At 41.4% G+C, this 17,477-nt stretch overlaps 1 protein-coding gene across 1 annotated transcript in view; it reads left to right on the forward strand.

The window, feature by feature from the left end:
• ERBB2 (erb-b2 receptor tyrosine kinase 2) overlaps nucleotides 1-17,477 on the forward strand; it is a 2,110,185-nt gene that overhangs the window by 1,706,825 nt on the left and 385,883 nt on the right. The window lies entirely within an intron of this gene.

The raw sequence follows: 17,477 nt of genomic DNA on the forward strand, positions 1-17,477 counted from the left end.
GGCAATCACTGGGATTGCTTGCACCCTCACTGGCATCCTGGCTTTAAGGGTGTTTTTATGGTGAATGACCTAATCCCTGCTCTGGTTGTGACATGAGGACTTGTGTCACTGTAGAGATTTCCTATGTTCTTTTGTCCGTGCATGCTTCCTGTTCTACATATGCAAAGGTACCATTATCAGCTTGGGTTGTCATGTCCACCTTCTTCCTATATTGGCTGCTTGCATCCTGATATTATCCACCATCCAGATGAAGCTGTGTCAGTAGAGCAGTTGTGTAAGCTGACCAGGATGACTAGCCCTCCTTCCCAGGTGGCAACTCCATCTTCCCTGCTTCCACCATCATGCATCTGAGTCACTAATTGAACAAAACCTCAGCTTTGGCCGGCTAAGAACTTAGTTATATTCAACTGGACATATAAGAGAATTTAAGTACCTTTATCTGCACGTTTTTTAAAAAAAATACAGTATTTAATTCGATTTAAACTGTGTTGAAGGAATATTTAACTCAAGTGGCAGTTATTCTGCTCTTTAGTAACTTGAACTGAAGCTAGTGTGTTACTTGCTAGTAATTACAGGTGTGGGGGTAGCCACATTCTTTGATTTCCTGTCCTTGCCTTTTTAAGTGGTGCATTGTGAAATTTTTATTGCTTAAAAACCTCAGCTTTGGCCGGCTAAGAACTTGGTTATATTCAACTGGACATATAAGAGAATTTAAGTACCTTTATCTGCACTTTTTAAAAAAAATACAGTATTTAATTTGATTTAAACTGTGTTGAAGGAATATTTAACTCAAGTGGCAGTTATTCTGCTCTTTAGTAACTTGAACTGAAGCTAGTGTGTTATTTGCTAGTAATTACAGGTGTGGGGTAGCCACATTCTTTGACTTCCTGTCCTTGCCTTTTTAAGTGGTGCATTGTGAAATTTTTATTGCTTAAAAACCTCAGCTTTGGCCGGCTAAGAACTTGGTTATATTCAACTGGACATATAAGAGAATTTAAGTACCTTTATCTGCACTTTTTAAAAAAAAAATACAGTATTTAATTTGATTTAAACTGTGTTGAAGGAATATTTAACTCAAGTGGCAGTTATTCTGCTCTTTAGTAACTTGAACTGAAGCTAGTGTGTTATTTGCTAGTAATTACAGGTGTGGGGGTAGCCACATTCTTTGATTTCCTGTCCTTGCCTTTTTAAGTGGTGCATTGTGAAATTTGTATTGCTTAAAAACCTCAGCTTTGGCCGGCTAAGAACTTGGTTATATTCAACTGGACATATAAGAGAATTTAAGTACCTTTATCTGCACTTTTTAAAAAAAAAATACAGTATTTAATTTGATTTAAACTGTGTTGAAGGAATATTTAACTCAAGTGGCAGTTATTCTGCTCTTTAGTAACTTGAACTGAAGCTAGTGTGTTATTTGCTAGTAATTACAGGTGTGGGGGTAGCCACATTCTTTGATTTCCTGTCCTTGCCTTTTTAAGTGGTGCATTGTGAAATTTTTGTTGCTTAAAAACCTCAGCTTTGGCCGGCTAAGAACTTGTTTATATTCAACTGGACGTATAAGAGAATTTAATTACCTTTATCTACACTTTTTTAAAAAAAATACAGTATTTAATTTGATTTAAACTGTGTTGAAGGAATGTTTAACTCAAGTGGCAGTTATTCTGCTCTTTAGTAACTTGAACTGAAGCTAGTGTGTTATTTGCTAGTAATTACAGGTGTGGGGGTAGCCACATTCTTTGATTTCCTGTCCTTGCCTTTTTAAGTGGTGCATTGTGAAATTTTTGTTGCTTAAAAACCTCAGCTTTGGCCGGCTAAGAACTTGTTTATATTCAACTGGACGTATAAGAGAATTTAATTACCTTTATCTACACTTTTTTAAAAAAAAATACAGTATTTAATTTGATTTAAACTGTGTTGAAGGAATGTTTAACTCAAGTGGCAGTTATTCTGCTCTTTAGTAACTTGAACTGAAGCTAGTGTGTTATTTGCTAGTAATTACAGGTGTGGGGGTAGCCACATTCTTTGATTTCCTGTCCTTGCCTTTTTAAGTGGTGCATTGTGAAATTTTTATTGCTTAAAAACCTCAGCTTTGGCCAGCTAAGAACTTGGTTATATTCAACTGGACGTATAAGAGAATTTAAGTACCTTTATCTGCACTTTTTAAAAAAAAATACAGTATTTAATTTGATTTAAACTGTGTTGAAGGAATATTTAACTCAAGTGGCAGTTATTCTGCTCTTTAGTAACTTGAACTAAAGCTAGTGTTTTATTTGCTAGTAATTACAGGTGTGGGGGTAGCCACATTCTTTGATTTCCTGTCCTTGCCTTTTTAGGTGGTGCATTGTGAAATTTTTATTGCTTAAAAACCTCAGCTTTGGCCGGTTAAGAACTTGGTTATATTCAACTGGACGTATTAGAGAATTTAAGTACCTTTATCTGCACTTTTTTTTTAAAAAATACAGTATTTAATTTGATTTAAACTGTGTTGAAGGAATATTTAACTCAAGTGGCAGTTATTCTGCTCTTTAGTAACTTGAACTGAAGCTCGTGTGTTATTTGCTAGTAATTACAGGTGTGGGGGTAGCCACATTCTTTGATTTCCTGTCCTTGCCTTTTTAAGTGGTGCATTGTGAAATTTTTATTGCTTAAAAACATCAGCTTTGGCCGGCTAAGAACTTGGTTATATTCAACTGGACGTATAAGAGAATTTATGTACCTTTATCTGCACGTTTTTTAAAAAAAATACAGTATTTAATTTGATTTAAACTGTGTTGAAGGAATATTTAACTCAAGTGACAGTTATTCTGCTCTTTAGTAACTTGAACTGAAGCTAGTGTGTTATTTGCTAGTATTTACAGGTGTGGGGGTAGCCACATTCTTTGATTTCCTGTCCTTGTATTTTAAGTGGTGCATTGTGAAATTTTTATTGCTTAAAAACCTCAGCTTTGGCCGGCTAAGAACTTGGTTATATTCAACTGGACGTATAAGAGAATTTAAGTACCTTTATCTGCACTTTTTTTTTTTAAATACAGTAGTTAATTTGATTTAAACTGTGTTGAAGGAATATTTAACTCAAGTGGCAGTTATTCTGCTCTTTAGTAACTTGAACTGAAGCTAGTGTGTTATTTGCTAGTAATTACAGGTGTGGGGGTAGCCACATTCTTTGATTTCCTGTCCTTGCCTTTTTAAGTGGTGCATTGTGAAATTTTTATTGCTTAAAAACCTCAGCTTTGGCCGGCTAAGAACTTGGTTATATTCAACTGGACGTATAAGAGAATTTAAGTACCTTTATCTGCACTTTTTTTGAAAAAAATACAGTATTTAATTTGATTTAAACTGTGTTGAAGGAATATTTAACTCAAGTGGCAGTTATTCTGCTCTTCAGTTATTCCCACCCACCCTTCCTGTTTTTGTTTTGGTGTTAATCTTAGTGGCCTTGAAACTGCCCGCCCCTCAGCCTGCCTCTGGGCCCATCTCATTTGCTCACTCAACTGAGCGCAGTGAGATCATATTCTGATTTCAGGCACTCCTACTGTGTACAAGGAGAGCATCTGAGAAACAGACAAAAAAATTAAGCTTATTTCCTGCCTTTCCTGTTAAGTGGTATAGACTATTTGTAGGCTTCTGAGCCCCCAAGCCCTTCTGTGTTTGAGGGAAGCCTTCTAGCTTGTTTTTTTTTCTTATAACTAGCCAGTTTTCTAGTTTCAGCACTCAAATCTGTTTCTTTGATCTCTAGTGGCCTTGAAACTGCCTGCCCCTCAGCCTGCCTCTGGGCCCATCTCATTTGCTCACTCAACTGAGTGCAGTGAGATCATATTCTGATTTCAGGCACTCCTACTGTGTACAAAGAGAGCATCTGGGAAACAGACAAAAAAAAAATAAGCTTATTTCCTGCCTTTCCTGTTAAGTGGTATAGACTATTTGTAGGCTTCTGAGCCCCCAAGCCCTTCTGTGTTTGAGGGAAGCCTTCTAGCTTGTTTTTTTTTTTCTTATAACTAGCCAGTTTTCTAGTTTCAGCACTCAAATCTGTTTCTTTGTTCTCTAGTGGCCTTGAAACTGCCCGCCCCTCAGCCTGCCTCTGGGCCCATCTCATTTGCTCACTCAACTGAGTGCAGTGAGATCATATTCTGATTTCAGGCACTCCTACTGTGTACAAGGAGAGCATCTGGGAAACAGACAAAAAAAAAATTAAGCTTATTTCCTGCCTTTCCTGTTAAGTGGTATAGACTATTTGTAGGCTTCTGAGCCCCCAAGCCCTTCTGTGTTTGAGGGAAGCCTTCTAGCATGTTTTTTTTTTCTTATAACTAGCCTGTTTTCTAGTTTCAGCACTCAGATATGTTTCTTTGATCTCAGCACTTGTTCAGATAATTTTTTTTTTTTTTTTTTATCTGCTTTTACTGTACTTGTGTTTCTACCTACTTCATTTTACTTTTGCATCATCTTAAAAATACTCAATTGTATTTATTACTGCTTGGTGTAACTCATTCTAAGCCTTTTGGTTTAAACACTTGGGCTTCGGACCAGTTGTTTTGCACTGAGAGGGTTTGTGGTCTGCACTGTTGTGGCAGAACAGGTAGCTTACACCCTTCTAGGTTGGGAACTGCTGATTGTGGGCTCAGTGTCTGTTATTCTAAAAGTGTATTAATTCTGGTTTAAGCACTTGGGCTTTCAGGCCAGTTATTTTACATTAAGAGGGTTCGTGGTCTGCACTCTTGTGGGAGGAGAAGCTGGACTCTGCCCTTCTGAGCTGGGAATTTCTGGTTAAAGGCTTATAGTGCATGCATATCTGAACTGCTTCTTACCGAAGTTGGTGCGCCTTATTTCCTGTGGCATAGACTGGATTCGGGCCTGCTGGATCTAGCTTTGTTTGTGTAACTTGAGCACTAATCCAGACATTCTCTAAAGTATTCAATTGTATTTATTACTGCTTGGTTGTAACTTGATTAAAGTGTAGCTATCATTCTAAGTTTTTTGGATTAAGCTCTTGGGCTTCAGACCAGTTGTTTTACATTAGGAAGGTTTGTGGCAAACACTGTGGTGGCAGGACAGGTAGCTTTCATCTTTCTAAGTTGGGAACTGCTGATTGAGAGTCCAGTGTCCAAGGGTATTAGTTCTGGTTTAGGCACTTGGGCTTCAGGACAGTTATTTTACATTAAGAAGGTTCGTGGTCTGCACTCTTGTAGGAGAAGAGGCTGGACTCTGCCCTTCTGAGCTGGGAATTTCTGGTTAAAGGTTTATAGTGCCTGAATATTTGAACTGTATCTTACTGAAATTGGTACACCTTGTTTGCTCTAGCATAGACTAGATCCAGGTCTGCTGAAGCTAGCTTTGTTTATATGCTTCTTGTTTGTTTGCTTGTTATTTCCCTGGAAGCTAATTCCACCTAATACGCGGCTTTTCAGCGCTTCTGTGGATCACTAGTGATATCTGCATTGCTTACTGTACTAGTTCCTTGTTTCACTTGAAAGAAAGTTACTGTTTGTCGTTTTTGCATTTAGTTACTTGTAACACATTGCACTCAAGTTACCTGGCACTTGCTCACTAAAGCCATTATATAAGTCAGCACTAAAAATTAAAAGCACTTCATCCTCACTCCCCACTGGCCCTTGTTTTCAATTATTAAGGAATTCCCAATATTATTCTAGCATGTCCAAAGGTCATTTGTCAATCTCCTCTCCGGTCCAGCTGGTGAATCTGGGAATCTTGAGGCAATGTTATAACTGCCTCATGTACACAGACAACCCTCTCCTCCTCCCACATAACACAAATACTTGCGAGAGATGCAGCTATTTAGCCAAACTGGAGGCTGAGCTCTCTCAACTCAGGACTGGCAAGACCAGACAGGAGGAGAAGGCAACTACACACACCACAAAACCAGCCTCACATAATGCTACCACACCACTGAATCAAACACATAAACACACAAAGACATACTCGGAGGCTCTGAGTAAAAATTTACCTAAACAGCAGAGGCCTCCAAAGCAGACACACAAACAACTGCTACCTCAAGACACCCCACAAGCAACACATAAACCACAAAAGCAGTGTGCAAAGCAGTCACAGCCCTTAAGGCCAAATACAACACCAAACATACTTGTCATAGGTGACTCCATAGTCAGACACACTGACGTCCCACTCACCAGACTGAACAAGGAGAGGGTCACAGTAAGCTGCCTATCGGGCGCTAGAATCCGCCACATAACACAAGCACTCTGGTCACTCCACGGCAAGTACAAATATGACACAGTCATTGTCCATGCTGGTGTGAACGACCTGAGATGTACCTCCCTGGACTACATGAAAAGAGACATAGAGGAGCTCTCTGATTATGTAGCCCAGGCAGGTATGACCCTGACCCTGAGCAGTATCCTTCCTTCACCAAGAATGATGCCACAATATAGAGACAAGATGATCAGCTTTAACAATTGGCTTAATGTCTGGTGTCATTCAAAGGGGATCCAGTGTCTGTCTGCCTGGGGTGACATGCTTGACAAGCCACGCTGCTTCAAGGGACGGCTTGCACCTGTCACCCTGGGATTCCGGATATTGGCTAAGGCTCTTGCCACCCCCATAGTGCCTTTTTAGGCAAGGCTCAAATTCTAAACCTACCACCCTAGAAAACAAAATGGGAAGAAAATGAGGGTAATGCTGCTCAATGCCAGAAGTCTAAATCTCAAAATGCACGCACTCGAGGCCCTTCTCAGTATGGAGAACATCGATGTCTGTGCTGTAACTGAAACCTGGTTCAAGGCTCCTGAGAGCACCCGGCACTATTAGGTTTTACCTCATATCATGCGTCCGCCCCAAAACCCGGACCACACCACAAAAGGAGGGGTGTATCCATATTCATAAAGGATACCCACACCACCAGGTTGGTGGCAACGCACTTAGCTCGGAAACCATCCAGGTGCAACTAACCATAGGCAAAACTGCTCTACAAATTGTAGCATGCTACAGGCCACCCTCTCAAACTCAGGAACCCCACACAGCCTTCCTGAAGACACTGGAGGGTATAAATGTATCTCCAAACACCATCATATTGGGTGACTTCAACTACCCGAATATAGACTGGGAACATTACTCCAGCCCTAACTTTCTAGCCCAACGGTTCCTGGAGTTCATAAATTCAAATGCCATGGAACAGCTAGTCACTGTTCCCACGAGAGGAGAAAATATACTAGATCTCATTGTCACAAACATGGGGACAAAATGCTCCACACCGAAGTATATCCCTCATTGGTGAGATCTGATCATAAACTAATCTCACTGGAAATCCACATCCCGCCCCCACCCCAAACAAAAAGACCACAGTGAAGAACTTCTCTAAAGCAAACTTCACACTACTCAAGACTGGTGTGGTATCCTTCAAGGCCCCTGAGCCAGTGGAAACCACAACCCAAGCTGCGGAAGCCCTTACAAATGCCTTCTATGAACACCTCCAGGACTGCATGGATCAGGCAATCCCAAATAAAACCAAGACTCTTTCCACAAAGGGCAAACGCCCAGTCTGGTGGACCCCAGCCATTAACAAACTTTACAATAAGAGGAGAAAGCTATTACATGATAGAACAAAATCCATAAAAGGGAAGTCACCCTGATCATTATTAGTAAAAAATACGAGCACTCATAAAATCAACTAAGGCCAGTTTTGAGAGAAAAATTGCCATGGATTCAAAGGACAATCATAAGGCCTTTTTCAGCTATGTTAGGAACCTGGGTGGAAACTCCCAGATATGCTCAGAATTAGTCCAAAATGATACAAAAATCACTGAACCCACAGACATTGCCAACATACTGGCAGACAGGTTCAGTGCAAACTTCACCCCCTCTCCCCCCTAAAGGAGAGATAACTATCCCAGCAGAGTGTAGCCTCCCAGACATCTCAAATGCGCAGGTGAAAGCTGCTCTCTCTAAAGCTAAAACACAGCATCAATGGGACCGGATGGTGTCCCCGGCTGTGTGCTACACAAGCTAAATGAGGAATTAAACCTGCACATAAGGCAGCTGTTTAATCTCAGCCTTACCACAGGATACGTGCCCAAGGAGTGGCGTACGGCAACTGTGGTCCCACTCCACAAAGGCGGTGCCTCTACGGACCCTGGTAATTACCGCCCCATAAGCTTAACAAGTCTAGCATGCAAAGCTATGGAGAGGATCATAATGGAGCTCATAAACAAAGATATAGGGGACTTGCAGACATTGGACCCGACCCAGTTTGGCTTCGTCAAGGGCAGATCATGCCTTTTGAACTTGGTCGACTTCTTCGAAACAGTCACCAAGGCCATTGATGAGGGAAAGGCAGTCCATACAGCCTACCTTGACCTTGCAAAGGCCTTTGACACAGTACCCCACTTGGGTATTGTAGAAAAACTTACCAGCTTAAATGTAAACCCATATGTCACAAGATGGGTTGCAAACTGGCTTAAGGACAGAACCCACAGGGTTAGAGTTGCTGGCGCTATGTCAGACTCCAAGCCGGTCACAAGTGGTGTCCCACAGGGCTCGGTCCTTGGCCCCCTATTGTTCGGCATCTACTTCTCGGAAGTACAGGCCAACATGGGAGGACTTTGGCTGACAAAGTTTGCAGACGACTGCAAACTGGGCACCATAGTGGAAAGTGCATCGGACACGGATATCCTTCAGAAGGGACTCACGGAAACTGGTGCCAGAGCCATGGCCTTAAGTTAAACGCCAAAAAATGTATAGTCATACCCTTCGGGAAAAACAAGGTAACCCCAAGCTACCATATAGGTGGCAATCCACTAAGCACAGAAGAGGTTATCAGAGACCTGGGGACCCAGGTTGACAGTGGCCTTTCTTTTGACACTCACGTTGCTAAAGTGGTTAGAAAGACCTTCTACATTGCCCACCTGATCATGAAGGGATTCACATCCAGATCTAGTGAGGTCATTGTTCCCCTGTACTCTTCACTTATCAGACCAATGATCGAGTACAATGCCCCATTCGGGATGTATCTCACCCGACATCTGCAGCAATTGGAGAGACCCCAAAAGTTCCTCACCAAAAGGATAAAGGGACTCCAAAATCTGTCATATGCTGCCAGATTGAAGAAACTCCAGCTCTATTCAGTTGCATACCGTCTGCTCAGAGGTGACATGTGCCTGACATACAAGGCCATGTCCAACCCGGAATTAATGGACATGCTCCACCTCAAAAAATCCAAATCCACCAAAACCACTAGAGCAAGCGACTTAAACCTTAGCATGGATATAAATAGGACGTGCTGGAGGGATAGATTTATCACTCAGAGACTCCCTATGCTGTGGAATAAAATCCTGGTCCATGTGAGGCAGAGCACCTCCCTGGCTCTGTTCAAGAGAAATCTTGACCTGTGGATGGGAGATCGTAGGTTTATCCCGGGAATCATCTCTGTGTCACTGCTGGACAGAGGCACAACAAACTAATGGGCACAGTATTTTTTCATATAAGGGGTGGCGTAAGCCACAAACATTTGGGCTAGGCTTATAAATGCCTTAGGGCAGATAGCCTAGTATAAACCTATGAACCTACGAACCTATGGATCACTTGGGCTGTAGTCAGGGTTTTATCTCTTCACCAGTATAGCCTATTTATTTATTAACGGAGTGGGTTGGTTAGTTGACATTTTTCAGCCTCATGACTTGAGCTCTCAATAGAGCAAAAACACACAAAATATAGTTGAAATGTTTACAATTTGCACATGCCAGTCCACAGAGGTAATGCATTATGATATACAATATAAACCAGTGATGGTGAACCTTTTGGGCTCCGTGTTTCAAAAATTCAGAAAATGCCTATCGTGACTGTGCTGGCATGCCCACCACCCCTGCCGAACAAAATAGACAGTTCTTTACATATTCATTTATTTAAAAAAATGCAGTCCAATCATGTGTCCTGCTATGTATTATAAAAGTAAAAGAAAAATCAATGACTTACAATAGTAAAAACAATTTGTGTACTGATAATTACACTTAAATAGTGGACCAAAAAATTATCCTACTTTTAATAGTAATTTTGAATTGAACTGAAAAAAATATGGAATACGTAGCATTTAATGTGATTATCAATTAATGACTTTTTTGTTGCTGAGTTTGATAAGTGCAGGGTCACATATTTCTTGTATTTTTGCTCATTCAGTTTCTTTGGTAACTCGGGTGTTGAATGCTGGTGTGTCACCTTTGACACATTTGTCTTAGGTTTGCCATCACCGATGTAAACAAAAGACACAGTGAAGCTAAATTGTATATTACAGTATGGAAGAAGTACATGGTACAGCAAGATGTGATCCAGCAAAAGCATAGTGTAGCAAAGTGATGTGCAAACTAAGCAACACAGTACAGGAAGTACTTTGTATAAGCGGTGTATACATGATTTAAGTGTAACAGAGACATTATTCATGTCTAAAGTGGACTATCAACCTAACATCTAATCATTAATTTACAAAACTAAGTTTGTCACAGATGTAGACATTTGTGTACTGGTAGTTTTTAGTAGTTTCAGAACATTTTTTATATCTTATATGTATAAGTATTTCACATATATCATTTTTATATGTTGTTTCATTAATCACAAATGTTTTCTGTATTTGGTCACAGTTTGGATGTGTCATTTTTACCTTAGCAAAATATTAGACCTAGGGTTTACAGTTTGAATGTAAGTCATTGTTCTTGAAGCAGGCACATTCATTTTCATTAATTCAATGTTCATTTAGTTTAGTTTTGAAAGTTTCTAGTTATGCCATTTATGCCATTCCTGTTCCTGCTGACATGTTGACTTTGGGAGGTAACCTGTTTTTTTTTTTGTGTGTGTGTGTGTGTGTGTGGGGGGTATCAATACTGCCTAGGAATTCTGACCAGGGCAGGTATCCATCCGTAGCAGAATTCCTGTTATAAAAAAATGTGAACATAGCAGCAATCCCTGTGCTAGAATATTTGCTATTATGATGAGTTACTCATACAGCTATATTTTACCAGTTTATCCATCTGCCATTTGACTGTCCATTGTGTCCAGTCTTCAACTAATGTTCAACACTAATTTTGCTCACTGGGAGGTCAAGGAGCCTTCATGTTTACCCCTTTCTGGATGATTGTCTCCTTCAAGATGTCTCAAAGGAGGAACTGTAGAGGGCTCTCAAGGGTATATTCCACTGTTTGATCAGCATGTACATCTCTCTTTCTATAGAAGTTCTGTCTCTTTCTAGCCTACACCCAGGTTTTCCTAGGGGCAGTATTCAACACTAGGGCATGCAGAGTTGTGTTCCCTCAGGACTTGGTCCTTTTCTTGTTGCACTTTTTTTCAGGAAGATAGGTGAAAGATCATATTTAACTGCCAAGACCTTTCTGAAGTTCCAGGGACACATATCAGCATCTGTCATGATGATCACCTTGGCCAGGCCCTATGTGATGAAGACAGAGGGGTACCATAGGAATATATATAGAAGTAATGTAGTGCCTTCTATAGTAAGCTTTCAAGGGTGAACTTAGATGTACTTTTTGTTACCTTATAGCCAGACCAGTCACGGACCATAGAGACAGCGTCTGTACATGGGACAGGAGTGCACATATGGAGAACCTGCTGGTGCAGGGGAGATGGCCTAAGAAACCCTGGAACAAAAACATAAACGTGAAAGAAATACTGGCCATCATTTATGTCCTCCACATTTATGAGACATTGTTCAAACAGATTACCCTGCAGATAGTATCAGACAGTACTGCAGTATGTGGAACATCAAGAAACTAGTGGATACATACCTCTCTCCCTTGTGCTGGCTGGTCATGGTGGCTTAGGATCTCACTATGTCTCTGTTTCCAAATAGTTTACATCCCAATCGCAAAGCATAAAAAGATGTTTTTAAGGTCACCTTTTACACAGCTGTTGGCATGCATGTTATTAAATAACCCATTAGCTTTAACAAATTTTATTGAAATATTGATAACAAAAAAGAACAGTTAAACTCAAAAAGTCAAAAATACATTAGTGAAAAATATAACTGAACACCATTCACACAGCCCAAGTTAAATATATATGGCAATGACACAAACATAACTTGGTCCCCAAGGCAAATATAGTCAGTATCTTGAGCAGTCATTGTTTAGAAAGTGCTGCCAATGCTTAGGAAGACTGTGGTAGGAATCCCCTCCCCCCGTCTAAGATTATATGATGTACTCCAAGAGCTGTCAGAGGAGATTGTCTAAATAATCTGGACTGGAGAAGGAGTCTGCTTCTGTTTCCACAGTTTAGCCACAAACCCATTGCTAACTTTTTGCCCTTTTGCATCGAGAAATTCTCCCTTCCAGGACTGATGGTATTCTGCCATGAGCTTGGTAAGAGAAGTCATTTCATGCATTCTCTCCAGTACACCCACTTCAAAAGGTTCTGTAGAAGGTAGCAAAAGAAAATGTATGGTTAATCCTAATTGTACCATTTTGGGCCTATACAGTTTTGGTTTTCCCATCTTAAAGCAGTGATACAGTCAAACTACTATCGCTGTCAGTAAAATCATTTTGTCTCACAGCTTGGATTCTGAAATTTTGATTCCATTCGATTCTGATATAGTAAATGTCTTCCTGGTAGCCAAAAGGGCATCTTCCAGGTAATTTTACTTGTCAAAAAGGCAGAGGTTTTCAAATTGGTGCAAGGTTTCTGGATAATTACTACTGTAAATGCAGCTCAGACGGTATAGACTCTCTCTCTCTCTCCTGCTCTCTAACAGCCCCTGTTGCAAATCTAGCTCATTGTTCTGTATTTTCTGCATGTCTTCTTTGGGATTCTTCATTAGCTTCCATGCTTCCTGTGATATTTTTCAAGACGATATTGTAAATGGCATCTCTAAAGAGGGCTTTGAATCCCACTTGGGATCAGAGTTTTTTCTTAAAAAAAAACTTTTGCTAGGTCTCCATTTGAGTGATTTTTGCTAAAATGCCTCTCTTGTGAGATAATCCTTGTGGCAGTCACTTTAGCTTGTATGGTATCAAAACCTCAAATTATGTCTTTGGCTCCCTACAAGAGTCTTCCATACAGATGATCTCATTCTTTTTACTAATCCTTCACCTGAGTTCATGCCAGACTTTACCGTAAACCAAAATATCCAAATCCTGCCCTTCTGCCCTCGTCTGTGGAATGTAAGGGAATAGATTCTGTGTGGGATGAACCCTAGAAGGCACTTTGTTTGTATTAGTACAGTTAGAGACTTCAGAAAGTCAGACTAGCTCACTCTTTCTTCTCTTTGTCTCTCTCTCTCTCTCTCTCTTTCTCTCAGCAAGCTGGAAGCCCCAAAAGGGATGTAAACCATTTTCTGTCAGTCTGTTATTTAGTTAAGGTGATGCTGCCATTCTGAATATAAATCTATTAATTGATCTGTTTGTATCTATTGAGCAAGAGCAGTGACAACTTTCTCTGATTTTTTTCAGGGGAGTCTTTCTCTTCTGCTGTCTGTTAAACAGAGATGTGATCAACATTCTACTTTTACTAAACATTATAAACTGTAATTGGTGACCAAAGTGAGAGCTGTTGCTGTGGCAGTAGTGCAAGAGATGCCTGTTGGATTATGAGTCTAACTTTTGGATACATAACTTTGTTTTCTGTCTAGCCAGATACTATGAGGACAAGGATAGTGACATAATGTAGTACAGTTGTGTGAGGTTCCATAACAGTCGATAGCAGAATTGCCCTTTTCCTCCACAGTGGATTTCTTCCTTCCATCCCATTTTATTTTCCATATGCAAACGTTTTATGTCAGTTCTGGTGTTATTATGAAGGAGAATTTCTTGCAGTGATGGTACTTAGCCATGCTAAACTAGTTTGGTGAATTAGCCTAATTGCAAGATGACAAGTCAAATAGTTGGTGAATGAAACCTTTATAGCTTGCTTTCTCTGTATTTACCTATCAGAACATTATGGTAGAGTAGTATTTTGCCTAAAGAAGTTCCCACTGAGTAGGGTTACCACCTGTCCCACTTTGCGAGGGACAGTCCCTTTTTGGGCAGTTGTGTCCTGTGGAAAAAAATAAAAAAATGGCAACTGTCCTGACATTTTAGGACAAATATATTTCTAAGTTTTCTTTAATAGTTGCATAAAACAGTTATTTTTTATCCGCAACACCTAAATGTTATATGAAATAGCATAAGCAACTCAAATGCTACAAGAATAAGCTTTTAATTTGGCAAAAAAGTGAAGTTATATATTTTGTTCTGCAAAATCTGACATTTCTACAAAAAATGTATTTGGGTATTTGAAAAGGTGGCAACCCTACCACTGAGGGAAGGGCATGTGATGACTGTAGACTGTTAATCTGTACACATTGATCTGTTCCTATTGAAGAAATGGTCAAAATGTATATGTATTGGCTTGGCACTGGCCACTCTAACATTATGGTACTTTTCATGGAGAGGCATTTTCTTTGTGTACTACTACAAGCTGCGGAAGTGGTAGAAACTCACCTGTCTTAACTTCTGATGATAGGTTCTTGATATTTCTGTCATGTAGTAATGGTGTAGAGGGATACAGATATTTATCTGCCTCCTGAATATAGCATTGTCAGTTTAAAAGAGTGGGTTGTGTTTACATGTATTATCTCTGGTAGCCAATCACACATCTCCTGGGCTGCATGTTGTTGTTGTGAAGGAATCTGAATCAGTAGACTGCTAATTAAATGGGCTGTATATCCCAGCCAGGTACTGTGAATGCAGGGACAGTTACTTTTATTGACTCCTTCACACAGATGTATTTCCAATAGAATAGGATAGGCATCTTCTCCAATGTGACCCAGGGTGGGGATCAAAGACTTGATGGCTGAACTGATCTCAAGAAAAATTAGTGATGCAGTCAGTGCATTATTAGGAGGTAGAGGTTCCCATCATGGATACGGTAGAACACAGGCCTTGATATAGCTGTGGGTGTGCAACACCTGTGGAAAAAATAAGATGTGCATGTGGTTTGTAATAGAAGCTCAATAGTGATGGAATAAACAACCAGAGTATAGGCAGTAAGACCACTTAGACTTGGAAACCGGGGACCAGCTACTGCCATTGTAAAATGACTTTGGTTTGGTGGAAACAGGAATAATTGCAGTTAGCACTTTGGGAGACCTTTTTATTGTGGGAAGAAAATAAAAGAAAGAAAACACAGTTTTGAAAGGCTGGCCACAGCAGATCCTACTAATGCCTAATGAAATACACTAGACTTGATTGGGGAGGGTTTATCTTAACCATATATACATGATTTAGCACCAGTGGTTTGAAAGCTCATAAAGGAAGCTGTTTTATTTTTATTTTTCAGCCAGGGACTGGCATTAACAAATTAACCATTTTCCAGTGTTATCCATGTCGTTATTCCTTACAGTAGGGTCTTGGATCTGACATCAGATCCAAGCTGGCAACTTTAGCTTAGACAGATGCAAGGGTCAAGCTCCTTCCTCTCCTATAATCTTCTGGTGCCCTCTAACCCTCAGATCTTGTTTGCTGCTTTCTGCTACGGATGTGATCCTTGGCTCTCTCTCAGATAAGTGCTTTCTCTAACTTTTTTTTCCGGCTTAGTTAGAATTAGTTTAAACCTAACTTTAGCTTTAGTTTAACTTTAGTCTAAGTCTTCAGTGTTAGTAGTCATTTCTTTACCTGCCCTCCCATAGACATCCTAGCTTTTTTGCAGGGTAGTTCCCCTTTTGTAAGTTAGGCATTTGATGCCTTTTTTCCCCTTAGATTGTTTAGTCTTCTTTGGGTAGTGTTTCTTCCCTTGTTTTTTTCTTTTAGTCATCTCTTGAGAAACCCTCAGTGTTTAAGAAATGCTCCTTGTGCAGTTGGAAGATACCCAGTTCTAACTCACATGAGGAGTGCTTGTACTGTTTAGGTGGGCTCCTCATCTGGAGGTTGAATGCGATATCTGTGCTGCATTCAGTCTTAGGGCCTTGGCAGAGCATTGTAATAAATTACTGCTTAGGGGTATGATTCAGGGGAGTCTTTATGTTTCCCCCTCCAGGGCTCCCCCAAAGGTATGGTTCAGGGGAGTCCTTATGTTTCCCCCTCCAGGGCTTCTCCTTCCAATCCCAAGCAGAAGGCTCCTTCCATTCCTTCTGTGACTTCAAAGAAACCTAGACTTCCTGATCTGACTCCAGCCCAGGCTGTCTTGGATCCAAGATCTTCGGATCATAGATCTATGGACCCTTCTACCGGATTCAGGGCCTCCTCAGATCAGAGGCCCACGGATCTGGTCAAGGGCAGACCGGCCTTGAATCCGACCAGTTCATCTGATCCGATTGCTTCTACCTCTCGGCCTTTGGATCCAACAGGCTTGTTGGGTCCTCCTATCATTATAGAGGATATGGCTTCATCTAGATGCTCCATACATTTGTTTCCATCAGCTCCTATTCCTCAGAGCCGAACTCCGGAGCATAGACACAGGTCTTCAGAATCCAAGATTGGATTCCCAGCCAAGACTACCCACTCCTCCACATCATCTAGGACCTTGTTGCCATTAGATATGGACAGGATGATGAGGAGCATCCTCAAAAGCCCAGATAGAGTTGGGGCTTCTGGCATCCCCAGCCCATCTGGCTAGGGGACCCTCTCCAATAGCTGGTCACCATTCTCCTCTTCCGATGTAAGTGCTTTGGAATCTTGGTACCCGGGTACCCACGGTCATATCCTTATGGTGCTGACTGTCAACTTTTTCTCAACTCCGTCAGGGTCCCCAGCCTGCTGTGTTCCTCCACCCTCAGGCCAGAGTGGGCCCCAGGCTGGAGCATTTGGTGCCAGCTCTTTGGGGATGGGGTCTGGTCCTGGCCTTTTGGACTGATCCCTTAAACTGGGGGTCTCAACCCTATACAGCTTTACTCCAGTATTGTCTGGGGGTCCATTCTTCCTTTCAGGGTGGCCTCACGCTCCAGGAATGGGGACAGGACTTTTTTTCAGCCTTTTGGCCTTCACGGTGATAGAGAGGACCTTCTCCAGGATTGGATTGATATGTCCTGTTCCTCCAGGTCCACCCCTGACCTTTTCTACCTTGGATGATGAAGGCACCCATCCTGTCCAGGGTCAACCCTCCTGTACTAGCCTTCAGGGGCTTTCCTCCTCTCACAGGGTCCCCGTATCTTCTGAGTTCCTTCTGGAGCCCCCCCCCCCCCACAGAGGAGGCACCTCATAAGAGAAAGTGCAAGAGGAGGCACTTGGACTCTTCCATGGGGTCCCTCACAGAAGAAATGGTCCTTGAAGGAGATAGGTCCCCCAGATCTCCACCCGGTGATGTCTCCTTTGGGCACATCCTTGAGATCCTGAGGTAAAAGGCGGATGGTCTCCCCAACCCCCATCTTTGGAGGGGTCTTTGTGTCTGAAGGCTTTCGGGACAGGCCCATATACTTCTTGGGTGTCTCCCCCTGCTGATGAGTTGGTGGAGCTTATCACCCTCAGGGCCTGGAAGGAACCCAACACTGTGGAACCAGTGGCTGAGCAAGCCAACAAGTTACTTAGCCCTCCCATGGACCGACC

This window comes from Protopterus annectens, chromosome 5.part0, assembly GCF_019279795.1.
Source record: "Protopterus annectens isolate FY-2018-M chromosome 5.part0, PAN1.0, whole genome shotgun sequence".
Taxonomy (NCBI): domain Eukaryota; kingdom Metazoa; phylum Chordata; order Ceratodontiformes; family Protopteridae; genus Protopterus; species Protopterus annectens.